Source organism: Corvus brachyrhynchos, unplaced genomic scaffold (genome assembly GCF_000691975.1).
Source record: "Corvus brachyrhynchos isolate BGI_N302 unplaced genomic scaffold, ASM69197v1 scaffold616, whole genome shotgun sequence".
Lineage (NCBI taxonomy): Eukaryota > Metazoa > Chordata > Aves > Passeriformes > Corvidae > Corvus > Corvus brachyrhynchos.
Window position 1 is genome coordinate 1,239,780 of NW_008238831.1, and position 12,439 is coordinate 1,252,218.

Here is a 12,439-nt window from a genome sequence, read left to right on the forward strand (position 1 = left end):
CCTGCACCCTGCACACCCTGACCCCCCTGCACCCTGCACACCGTGTACCCTGCACACCCTGAACCCCCTGAACCCTGCACACCCCGTACCCTGCACACCCCACACACCCTGAACCCTGCACACTGCACACCCTGAACCCCCTGCACCCTGCACACCCTGTACCCTGCACACCCTGCACACCCTGAACCCCCTGTACCCTGCACACCCTGCACACCCCGTACCCTGAACACCCCGTACCCTCCACACCCTGTACACCCTGCACAACCCTGCACACCCCACACACCCTAAACCCTGCACACTGCACACCCTGAACCCCCTGAACCCTGCACACCCTGTACCCTGCACACCCTGCATACCCCGTACCCTGCACACCCTGCACACCCTGAACCCTGCACACCCTGAACCCTGCACACCCCGCACACTCTGCACACCCTGTACACCCCATACCCTGCACACCCTGCACACTCTGCACACCCTGAACCCTGTACACCCTATACCCTGCACACCCTGCACACTCTGCACACCCTGAACACCCTGTACACTGCACACCCTGCACACCCTGTACACTGCACACCCTGCACACTCTGCACACCCTGTACACCCCATACGCTGCACACCCCGCACCCTGCCAGTCACACTTCCAGCGCTCGGAATGCCACTAGAGGGCTCACATATTGGTATGAAATTACACGCACTGCTAGGCAGGACTGAAGTTTACAGAATCTGCATTATTCTATTACTAAAACTCTCTTACACATAGAAAACGTTGCCAAATATGTTATTGTTATGGTTTATGGTATATGGTATATGTTATGGTTTAACTGAAATACAGACTGAAAACGGTCAACAATCAACTGCAGCTGGAGAGCTAAGTCAGCACAGGATTTTCCCTGAAAAGCAAACAGCTGCAGCCCTTGCTCTGTGTACACCAGGATTCACAGTAAATGCAGGTCAGTCAGTATCATGCTATGCCATGGCATACCACAATGCTGTTTTTTTAACTGCAGATTTTATTGGGATGGTTATATTCAGTAATTGCAGAAGTGACAGAGCTGCAGTCTCTGAATGGCTTCATTAAGTGAGAGGAAGGGAGAACTGATTTCCTCCTGCTCCACGCTGATCCCTCGTGTGCTGTGCCACCAACGGACGGGAGGAGGTGGCAGCAAGTCCTGCACGGGTCAAACCTCAACTGCCCAGACCTGGAGGGGCCAGCACCCAGAACAACTGCAGCACCACGGTAGCTGCTGGGACTAACATCAGCCTTCTCCCACAGAGAGAACAGGAGAGGAGATCTGGCTGAACAACAATCAACAGCAGGGAAAAGAAATATGTTATGTATGCACTAGGTACATACAGCATATTTTTATTCCTGTCCACATTAAGCTGTGCTCCAAGACAGCAAACCCAATGGGAGTGAAATATATCCATCAATTATTAAAGGAATTAAGTAGAAAATATTTTGATGGCAAGTGATAGACTCTGAACATGTTTAATTTTAGAGAGAAGAGCCAATACTATGTATTTTAGGTAAAAACATTAGTTGACAGTGCATCCCATTTGACTTAAAAATCAACTAAATAAAAATTAACACATCAGCATGAGAAAAAAATTAACAGTCTATGGCAGATGAATCCTCTATTGCACCTGTCCTCCACTGTGCAAAAGAACATCAGCCTGCCACTGATTATTTCTTTCTGACATGATTTATCACCTACTATTCTTTAAACTTGATAAAGCAAATTAATCTTTGATTGCAGGAGCCACTGGAGGTTGTCATTAGTCATGTAGTTTGGTGAGGCTGCATGTGTTTCATTTACCAGTCACAAAGAAATGAAAGCCCAGCAGCCATCACTGCCTGCTTCAACTGCCTTCCTGACCCACCCAAGAGAAAAGACAACTGAATTCCAGACATGGGATATTAAGCAGCTACTCTAGGACTGACCCACATAAACAGAACAGAGTATTTGCTTTTCCAGAAAGAATGCTGATGCCCTGAAACTGATGCTCTTAGGAAGCAAATAAATTCTAATGAACAACAATTTGACCTGATTAACATATATTTCAAGCTAGAAGTTTACTGAGTTGCCTCAATAATGTGATTTTACGTATTAAAAAATGAAAATTGAACCTTAAATAATTGCGTACTCATCTAGAAGATGTATCAGAAAAATCTCAGCCAACCTAACAAATGTGCACAAACTGAAAAAACCCTTAAATTTGTGGGCTATGGCTGGGCCATGCCAAGCTCTCCTGCCCAGTATGTTTCACCTGTCTTCACCACACCATGCCCAATCTCACCACAGCTTTCCATGTCCACCTTCCCCTGGGCTCACTGCTCCCCTGTTGCTCAAACCCACTGTCTTCCCCTTTTCAACTGGTGAGGGTGGGAGCACCTGAAAATAGGGACGAATGACAAATCTGAGTGATTTTATTGACCAGTCTTCACGGCATCACAGAGTCCCTCTGGACAAAGCCCAGGCTCTGGGATTCAGCTCCTGAGGAGCAGAGGTGGCCGGGCCTGGAGGGGACTGGCCATGGCCATGGGCAGTGTCCCGAGCACCCCAAGGCACCAGCCAGGCCAGGGCTTTGGGGTGGTTCCGAGCTCAAGGAACCAGAATGAAACTCTGCACAGCACTGTCCAGGGAGATACTCCCCCAGAGAGGGCCAGGAGCTGTTCAGTGAAAAACACGGAGGGAAAAACAGTGGCCCAACTCCGAGGAACTGTTCCAAAGCAAGGTGTGTGTTTGGGAACCTCGCTGTAACCCAGCCCTCGGTGAGCGGTGCTGCAGCAAAGGGCGACCGGAGCAGCCGCGGGGCAGCCAGAGACACTCAGCACAGCATCGCCTCTGACACCACAGGGACACACAGGCACTGCAGAGACAACATTCCCACGCTGGGAATACCGGGCAGGAGGCACGCCTGAAAAATTGTCCAGCTCATTTATTTACACACATTTAACAGAAACCTCAAACTAGCTTAGGGTCCATCCCTCAACAGCTACTCCAACTGCCAGTGCTACATTTTAAAGCAGTTTATTTAACTGGGGACACACAAAAGCTGCTACTTTTGAAGCCAATCAGAATTTTGGTGTATAAACCCCACACAGTTATGGGGCTACGATGTCTGACTTTTTCAAGGCATATATTTAGAAATAGTAAATTTTATATCTAGAAATAGTAAGTATGTTTAGAAATAGCACATCACAGTGTGATGTGCTAGGAAGCTCACAGAGCCAGGAAAACAAAGGAACATCATCAAATAACAGGGTGCTCCTAGTGTTGCCATTATTATTTGTATCAAAATTAATTATTGCTACTTTGTGTTGAAAAAATAGCTCAAGCTATTTTTTCAATGTCTATCTACAGCTTGAAAGTTAGATAAAGATTTACAAATTGCTGTGAGGCACTTAATTTGATGTATTAGTGGGGATTTTTTGGTGTTAAACTGAGTAATTTGGAAGTCTTTACGTGAAAATTACATTTCAGCACTAGAGATGCAATTTGTATTCTAGAATTAATAGTAACATATACAGACAATAACTGCAGGAAAAAAATCCTCAGAAATATCACCACAGGAATCTCTGTAGATATTTGAGAAAGCAGAATAAAGAGAGTCACTGAACTGTGAATTATGAATACTAGTTTTCCATACACAAATGCATTTTTAAAAAGTGAGAATCTCTACATTCAGTAGATTTTCCACTTTTTTTTCTTAGTTGCACAGATAATGTTATGTTTATTTAACAGAAATACAAGTACAATAACTTCCTATTCATATATAAATGCACACTTATTGTTTGGCTCCATTGAGAAGCTATAAATTTCATCTATTGAACATTAGCTAAAAAATTACATGTGTTTATCATCTGGATTATTCTCAGATTAATAGAGATAAATGACAAAACATAATCAGCACCAACTCTGCAACTTAATCATTGCATCTGAGCTATAGGAAACACTTAATTACTCTCATTTACTAGGTGCAATCTAATGAGGAGACATTAGCCAAATGAAAAGAATGCAGTACAAACAAACAAAATAGTTATACCATCATTAAAAAGAAACTCTGACAGTGCAGGTGACAGCATATGCAGGATAAATTACCATAATGTCCTAAATGCTGAGCTGTCAGCATGCTAATGCCGCGCTCGGATACCCTGGGAATCTCGGCACTCGAGCTGTCAGAACCAGGGATCATCAATCACCTCCCTGCACTGCTCTGCTCATTATCCCAGCTTTCCTGGGCTCGGCTCTGAGCTCAGTGCGTGCGGGCAGCAAGGAAACCGCGGCCCCTGGCTAGCACCAGCAGAGCGCTGCTCTCAGCATCCCCCGGAGCAGGGCAGAGCACTCGCACAGGCGGGCTGCTCAGCAGGGCAGCCAGCGCCCCCCTGCCCCCGAGCTGCGCCCACAGTGACGGGCTGAGATGGGCTCTGGCACATCCCTGCCTTCTGCCTGCAACAAACTAAACCCAGCACATTGTCTCCTGCTTGCACAGCCACCCACTGCTTTTACACTCATTTATTTGAACATATTTGAGTCTTGGAATCTTTAAAGGAACACGCAGACCCAAACAAGCCACGCTAGAATAGCCCAGGCAGGCAGGCAGGCAGGCAGGCGTGCCAGGCTTGCCTGTGTCCATCCCCATGTGTGCCAACCACCTGAGGAGAGCAAAAGCACCCTCGGCTTTACAAAACACTGCTGCTCCTGTACATCACTGGGAATGTGTGTGTGTTTAGTACTGGATAATACACACATCCACTGAAGCCATCATGCAGACCAGGGGACAGCTAAAGAATATTGTAAAGCAGTCCCAAAATTCACTAGAAAAAAAGTAAATACACAGTGCATTGGGCCGTTTATAGCTGAGTATCTCTGAGTTAAAATATGCTTCAGGACCTTCCCTTCTCATTTACTCAGGATGATAGGCAGATGTAACGCAGTCACAGCCCCAACTGCAGATCAGGAGAGATGCTTTCCCAGCTGGGAGGGCCCTGCTGGGTATGGGGGCACACCTTGGACCTCAAACCCTGGCGTGGGGGATGCCAACAGGGGGCAATCAGAACTTCTGCCATCCTGCACGTTGTACCCCTTAGCTTTGAGAGCAGAATCAGAGCAGGATGAAAATATTTTTAAGTCCTCCTGTACAGCTTTGAAGATATGCCTATAACAAAAGTCTATATAAGGCAGAGCCTGTGAAGAGAGGAGCTGCATCTTCTCAGTGATGGAGTTTTCTCTGATTTCCGGAACTGACTGGACTCCCCAACACCCCAAGGTTATACTAAGTTCTGTTTAGGTGATGCTGGGTGTATGTCCCTTTCAGTGCACAGTGAAACTGGTGGCCCAGCCAGAAGGGGACAACTCACAGAACTCTCTCACATGATTTTTCTACATTATCTTCTACAACAGAACATAGTTTTTTTAACCAAACCAGTAAACCTACTTCAAGCATCTCAAAAATGATGACTGAGGATTAATAAGTCTGTTGTGAAGGAGCAAATAAAGGAAATGCCCACACAAAGATCCCTGTTCACAGTTCTGTGCTGGGTGGCACCATTCTGCAGGGACAGTGCAACTCCCAGTGCAGGACCATCCAGGAGCAGTGCACAGAGCCCTTGGCCACACGGAATTACAGGTGGAGAGTTAATACTGACTGGAGTAGTTGCTTTAGAGTTTAAGGCTGGGTTTTTTCCCTTTCCCTTTAATCAGATAATACCACTTTTGATCAGTAGGTCAATTCAGATTTCTTTACACAGCACAAAACCACAGCATCAGTCAAAAATTTCTGGACCTGAGGATTTTTAGGTTTTTTGGCTTTTTTGGTTTTCTGTAATACCAGTAGTGGCACAGTGATGAAACTCAGTGGAATAATACCACTGGTTTTCATCTGACCTTTCAGATTTGCTCTGCTGAGCACAGTAAACATTCATTAAACTTTGAGAACTGCAAAGTTTTAGATACTTGGGGGTGGGTCCAGTTGAGGGTTCTTCCATACACACATTCATCTTCTCTCACCTTTATTTTGAGAATCGAGGTCTTAAGTGATAGAAATGCTAGAGAAAATGCAATGAGGTTGAAAGATGAAACTACTTCATCTATAACAGAGCAACCATAAATCACCCTCAGATTGAGCGAAGAAATGAACTTTAAGAGTGTGAAATGATAAACCTGAGAATTAAGGAACTTTTTAGATTCCAAATGCAAGAGAAGAAATCCTATTATCAAGGAATCTGATTTTCAGGTTCTGCTGTTTTCCATGGCATTAATAATGCTCATTGTTTCCAAGGATTAGGCCAATGTGCTTTTCCATTAATGTATCTTAAATATTGTTGCAGAAGCACGATCCAGAAAATACTGCTCAGATATGGAAGCCTATGGAAGTGTATTTTATACACTTACACTTTCCCTTTCCTAATTAAGATGTGAGGGGGGAAAAACCCAAACCCACATTAAGGAATCCTGTTATCCAAGATTCTGAGCTTGTCTCTGAACAAGGTAAAAAAGAAACTGGAAGGGTTTTGTTTGTGTAATCCAGTTATCACCTACATACAAATGCGTTTGAGGGGGATAATTAACACTGCACCTTATACTTTGATTCAAGCAGCTCTTCAGAATCTTTTAACAAATATATTACAAAGTCATTTGTTCAGCAGAAGGACGGAAGAAGACAGAAAGGAATGACAGAGAAAGAAATTCTACAGGTAATACAATATTTTTGAGTTGGTTTAAAAGATTCAGAATTTAATTTGGGTGCCTTTTGTTGCCCTTGTAATTTGTGATGGCAATCCTCTGTCAGTGCTTGCATACAGCCCTCGAGAATTCGTGCCAGACAGACACATAAAACCCAAACTAACAAATACTGATTTCCTCAGAGCTCAGCACATTTTGGATTGCACACAAAATCCTGTCACACCTTGTGCAAACCGTGCTGCCCTTCTGAACAACAGAGAGGCCAAAGCTACCATCAGGAAAAACCACTCAGAGTGGGCAGGGAGCTTCTGCCAATCGCTGAGGTTGGAAATAGACAACATTAAACCCTGTGGAAAACACAAATAATTCCCTGGTTTGGATTTTTTTTGAGGCAAAGATTTATGTTACTTGAATTTTATACTTCAGGTGTTTTTCCTATGTTCTACATAGGAATCAGCAATTTCTTTAAAGAGAATTAATTACAATTTGTTTTCCCAAATTTAACAAGTGAGGATACAGACAGAAATGTAACATTTTGAATTCATGTACCATGGATGGACTACGCTTACACAAGGTTCATGTTTGGTAATTTTTAAATAGGACTCTGTTTAAATTGTGGGCTGGTAAAAAACCTCCAACTATATCAGGCTCCTTCCTTGTGAGGACAAATGGGCTCCTAAAGGCCCTTGCCTTGGTTGCTGATGGACAGCCTTAATTAAAAATATGGCCAAAGTATCTCGCAACCAGTTAACAAATCCATACTTACAGAAAATGAAGTAAGGAAAAAGATCAAGGGAAGTTTAAGAAAAGATTGCTCATGCATGGACTGTGGGTACTGTCAGTAGGTAAAGACAGTAATGTGTGAAAGACCCAAAGTATGTTACAAGTCTTCTCAAGAAAATAACATTTATTGCCTTTCAAAGATGACATATTCTAGTAATTCTGTGTTTATTTGTTTAAGTAGGCTTGAACATCAGATTTTCAATACTAACAAGAAAAAAGAATGAATAAGAATTATTGAAGTGCATACTAAAGATCTTCTATATATTACGGACATGTAATAGGATTTTTTTCCTCTATCATAAGATATTGCAGGGGTGGACAGATAAATTACTGTCTGTATTTATAGAATAATAATGAAAAACTACTCTTAAAGGGAAATCCTTCCAGATCTGTAAAACACTAGTGACAGTAGCAATCAAACTAAGAAAAAGCAGCCAGTCCTTGACTGATAATCTCATTCATTTTTATGACAAATGAAGTACATTACAGGAAAAACAAATGTAAAAAGTTTGTTTAAAAATACTCTACATATTCATACAGTACTGTGTAACAATAAAAAAATTAAATCTAACTAGATAATCATTTGCTTTGCATATAATGCAGTGAGTAGCTATAAAGCATTATCATTGACTAGTATTAAAAAGATATAAATTCAGTTTATTTGAGAGCAGCAAATAGATTCAAGAGATCATAATCTCAAATACTGTTTTTAATTCATGATTATGCTTAAAAGTTACAACAAATATATGGGCTCTGAAGTCCCTAAATTATGTAAAACTAGTTTTCCACAGATGTAATAGTTAAGCATTTGCAACATAGATCAAAATGATTACATTAAAAACACAAAACACTGATAAAATTCCCTCATTTTAAAGGGTATTAATTTCTTTTTATAAAACATTTCTTAATTCAGTTTTATAATAAAATTACTTGTGAGCCTTTCTAATGACAGACATGGTACTGGCCCATGACCTGTGAGTAATGCACCAAAATAAGGTGATATTAAATCTATGGACTAGCTATTATTTATGATTTAATGAATTGTAACATCTTTTGCTACTTTCTGAGGAAATGAGCAAATCATAATGTCTTTTTCTTCCTAAGAAGCTCTCCTTGGCAGCTATCAATGGAGTGTGACTGTAATTGATACCCTAAGCTGATTTTACATTCTGTTACAAATCCGGGTTCACAAGGTTAATTATGGCCCAGCCACAGCTCATGGGAAACACGAGGCTGCTGTGCCTGCCTGGCTAATGAAGATGTACAGCGTGATCCCAGCAGCTCCCTGACACAGGAGAAGCAGCTCCAGCACCCACACGTGGCACTGACACCACCCTTGGCACCCACCCTGTCCCTTTGAGCGGCAGTGTCGGAGTCACAGCGCTGGTCCCGCTCGCTCAGGGAACAGACTGCTCTTTCTGGTGCCTTTTGCTTCACATTTTTTATTCTATTAAATCCAGGGATCAGTAATTGTGTGTCAATCCAAAACAAGTTACTGATAAATATCCAACAAAATTACCATTGAGGAAGGATCAACACTTGGTTCCATTTTCAGTCCTCTCTTCGGTAACACTGAATCAAAATGTGCAGCAAAGGAGGCTCGTTAATGATACACAAGCACAAGAGATGTGAATTTTAAAGACATCTGAAAATTACTGTAACAAGCCGCTAATAAGGCAAGGGAAGATAAAACAAGCACTACATCATAAATGAACAGTTCAATGATTTCATCCAGAAGATCAGCAAAAGTAAGACCTTCTTCCACACCTCACACACAGCACACAGTTGTAGTGCAGAAGAAGGGGGGGTTACAATTTAACAAAAATCTAAAATGACAGAGCAGGGGAACCACTGGACCAAGTTTCCCACTCAGCACTACAGCAACTGCAGAATCTCACTCTCACACCCACTTTCACTACCCCAGAAAAGAGCAAGCAGGGAAGTGCTGCAGAGGCACCGAGAGCTTTGTTGGGTGCTGTCTCCGTGCCAGCTGCACTGAGGCAGCACAGCAATGTCACAGAGAGCCTCAGCCACCCAGGGCGTGCACTGCAGAGCAGCCAGAGCCTGTTCAAAATCAGCTTCACTTACATTACAGAGCACAGTGGAGCAGTAAAATCCTCTTTGGAGTACTGACTGCAGTGCACTCCTTAGGCAAGCTGCAATCACTGAGGGATCAGGAAGTGAAACCAGGCAGTGAAAGGAGCAGCAGCAGCCTCAGCTGCTCTCCCAGCTACCTCAGCAAGGCTGTGCCATCGGCAGGAACACCACTCCCTTCTGCACAAGTCCTACCTTCCTTTGCTCTCCAGATGGACAATATGTCATTTAGAGGTTATTTTCAGATAGAAAAATGAGGCAGAAATCTCATTAGTTATACTCCATATTCATAGATTCACAAATATTAATAGAAGATTTTAAAGGGGAAATGCAAAACTAACTTTTACATGATTCAGTCATGTTAAAGAACAGTTAAAGTCTCTAAAGAGACCTAAAATATCCAGAAGGAATCTCGTGGATGCCGAATACAGTTTCTTACCAATACAGGCAACCATGTCCCTTAATCCTTTTATAAACCACTGAAATTTCATTTCAAAATCTGGTAATAATTTTCTCTCCATAATTCCCCCTCTGGGAGGCTTTTCTGGATGAGCCTGGATGTTTTGAATTTCTAACCAAAGGTTTTTGATAGCCATATCCATTTGTTCCTGTGCCAGCAACATCCTTAATTTAAAAAGCTCTTTTACCTCCCCAGCATTTTTAGCCCTGTCCCCTCCCTCCCCCACACACTTACGGTGATCGATCCTGTCCCATCCCGGCCCTCATTCCCAGGGCTCCCCAGGCATCCAGGAAAGGTTCCATTAGATGTCTACAGCCCTGCTGCACATCCCTTCTGCTTTGAAGGACTCTCTCTAGGAGCTGTAAGCAAGGTCAAGCAGAGGGGGTGAATGTTCACACAGCTGTTACTTCACATTTGCAATGGGACAGGCCAAAGGAGGTGACATTTTTTCAGGTAACATAAACTCCATAAATGGGTTTAAAAAAGGAAAGCAACAAATAAATTGAAAAAAATAAAGTTTACAACTTGCCGTTGTGGCATTCACTGGTTAATCGATCCATAGAAAGCTTATTCGTCTTTAGTAAAACTACATGAAATCATCAAAAAAAGACTATTAAAGAAAATCCATACTCAGCATTAGTATGTGGCAAATATTAAAATGCTCAAAAGTGTACGATGCTTTAAGGTTGAAAAATGAAGAAAAGTGCTTGCTGTCCAGGGAAAACCTGCAAAGAAGTCCAGAGTTCTGGCCCTTAAAGAAACGTCTCTGACCCAGCGTCAAGTATCTGTGTCTGTCCTCCTAAAATAATGGAAGAAAAGTGAAGGCAAAACTTCGGCCTGCCATCACAGAGAAGAAATCTCTGAATATATAAAAATCTACTACAAAGTAAGCAAAACTATCTACTTAACAGTGGCAAATCTAGGACCAGATTGACCAAACTACTTAATATGAACTAAAGAGTGGGCATTATGTGCTTATTTCCCTTTTCCATGCTTCATTGCTGAGTCTTACAACGTATTAAAAAGGACTATTTGTACTTAAGGACATTAAAGTAATCAAAAAATAAGGTTCGTGTCCTGAAATGTCCCTGCCATTTCTGCTAGTTTAGTTTTATGTTAAGTGAAAGCAAGATTTCCTATTGCCATCATAATCCCCACGGTGGATGAAAGGCAGGAAAATGTCTACAGAGCTGTCCTATTTGGAAGATTTTCCTTCCCTTCCAGGTGCTGTTCTCAAAGCTGGGCGCTCTGCAATGCTTTAGCTGGATAAGGAGCAACGCAAACGCTGCCTGTATGTGCACACCCCCTCTCCGCGCAGGTAAAGAACCCCGGAGATTCCAGGAGGGAGATTCCAGGAGGGAGATTCCTCGGGCTCCTGCCCCGCTCTCCGCGCCAGCTCCACCCCGCGTCCATCCCGGGGCTCCATCCCAGTCCCACCCCGGCTCCATCCCGCAGTCCCGGGGCTCCATCCCAGTCCCATCCCGGCTCCACCCCGCAGTCCCGGGGCTCCATCCCAGTCCCATCCCGGCTCCATCCCGCAGTCCCGGGGCTCCATCCCAGTCCCATCCCGGCTCCATCCCGCAGTCCGGGGGCTCCATTCCAGTCCCACCCCGGCTCCACCCCGCAGTCCCGGGGGAGCACCAAGCCCAGCGCAGTGCAGGGCCCGGCTGCTGCGCCAGGAGCACGAGGAGGAACGGTTTAAAATGTTTTTTGCCACTCTGTACTCAATACGGGTAATCAATTGAGATAAACTACGGAAAAAATTCCATCAGCTGCTATGTAATAACTCCAGTTTAATAATCATTGAACACAGTTGTAGCCAAAGTACTGCAGCCTTAAATCAAAGATCACTTCATATCACGAGGTCTTAAGGGACAATTTTGTCTAAGAGTATATGTGGCATGCTTAGATATTAGCATAAAACTACAGTTACTACAGTTATTTTCAATACAAAAGGTTCTCTACAAATCAAAATTAAATCCCCTTCACTTTATTCAGAGTAAATGGCTGCATAAGGATGCAAACAAATTAACTGAAAGCTTGAAAGTCAAGTTCTCAATTACTATTTAACAGCAACTTTACTATATTTGAATATAATTTACTGTATACTTAGCTGTTTTAAAATGGAATCCAATACTGTATAATAAAACCCCAAATAGCACAACACATGATTTATGATGATGCAAATGTACAAATACTTGGGTCTGAATAGTGCTGTTTCTGGATATATTGCTAACTACTGTACTAGCCTAACATCTAATAAATCATTCATGAAAAGCCAAAGTACACAATTTGCTCTGCTACTGCTCAAAATCTGCCTGACTCTGAAGGCATGCTGACACGAAGACTTCAGAGCAGCTCTTATTCCCAGTTACTAAAAGTTGAGAACTCTCACTTAAGTGAAGGTCTTTCTATA

The 12,439-nt window shown here is 43.0% G+C and overlaps 1 non-coding gene across 3 annotated transcripts in view; it reads right to left on the minus strand.

Moving 5' to 3' along the window:
* Positions 1 to 12,439, minus strand: part of LOC103618376 — a 109,996-nt gene that overhangs the window by 56,175 nt on the left and 41,382 nt on the right. The window lies entirely within an intron of this gene.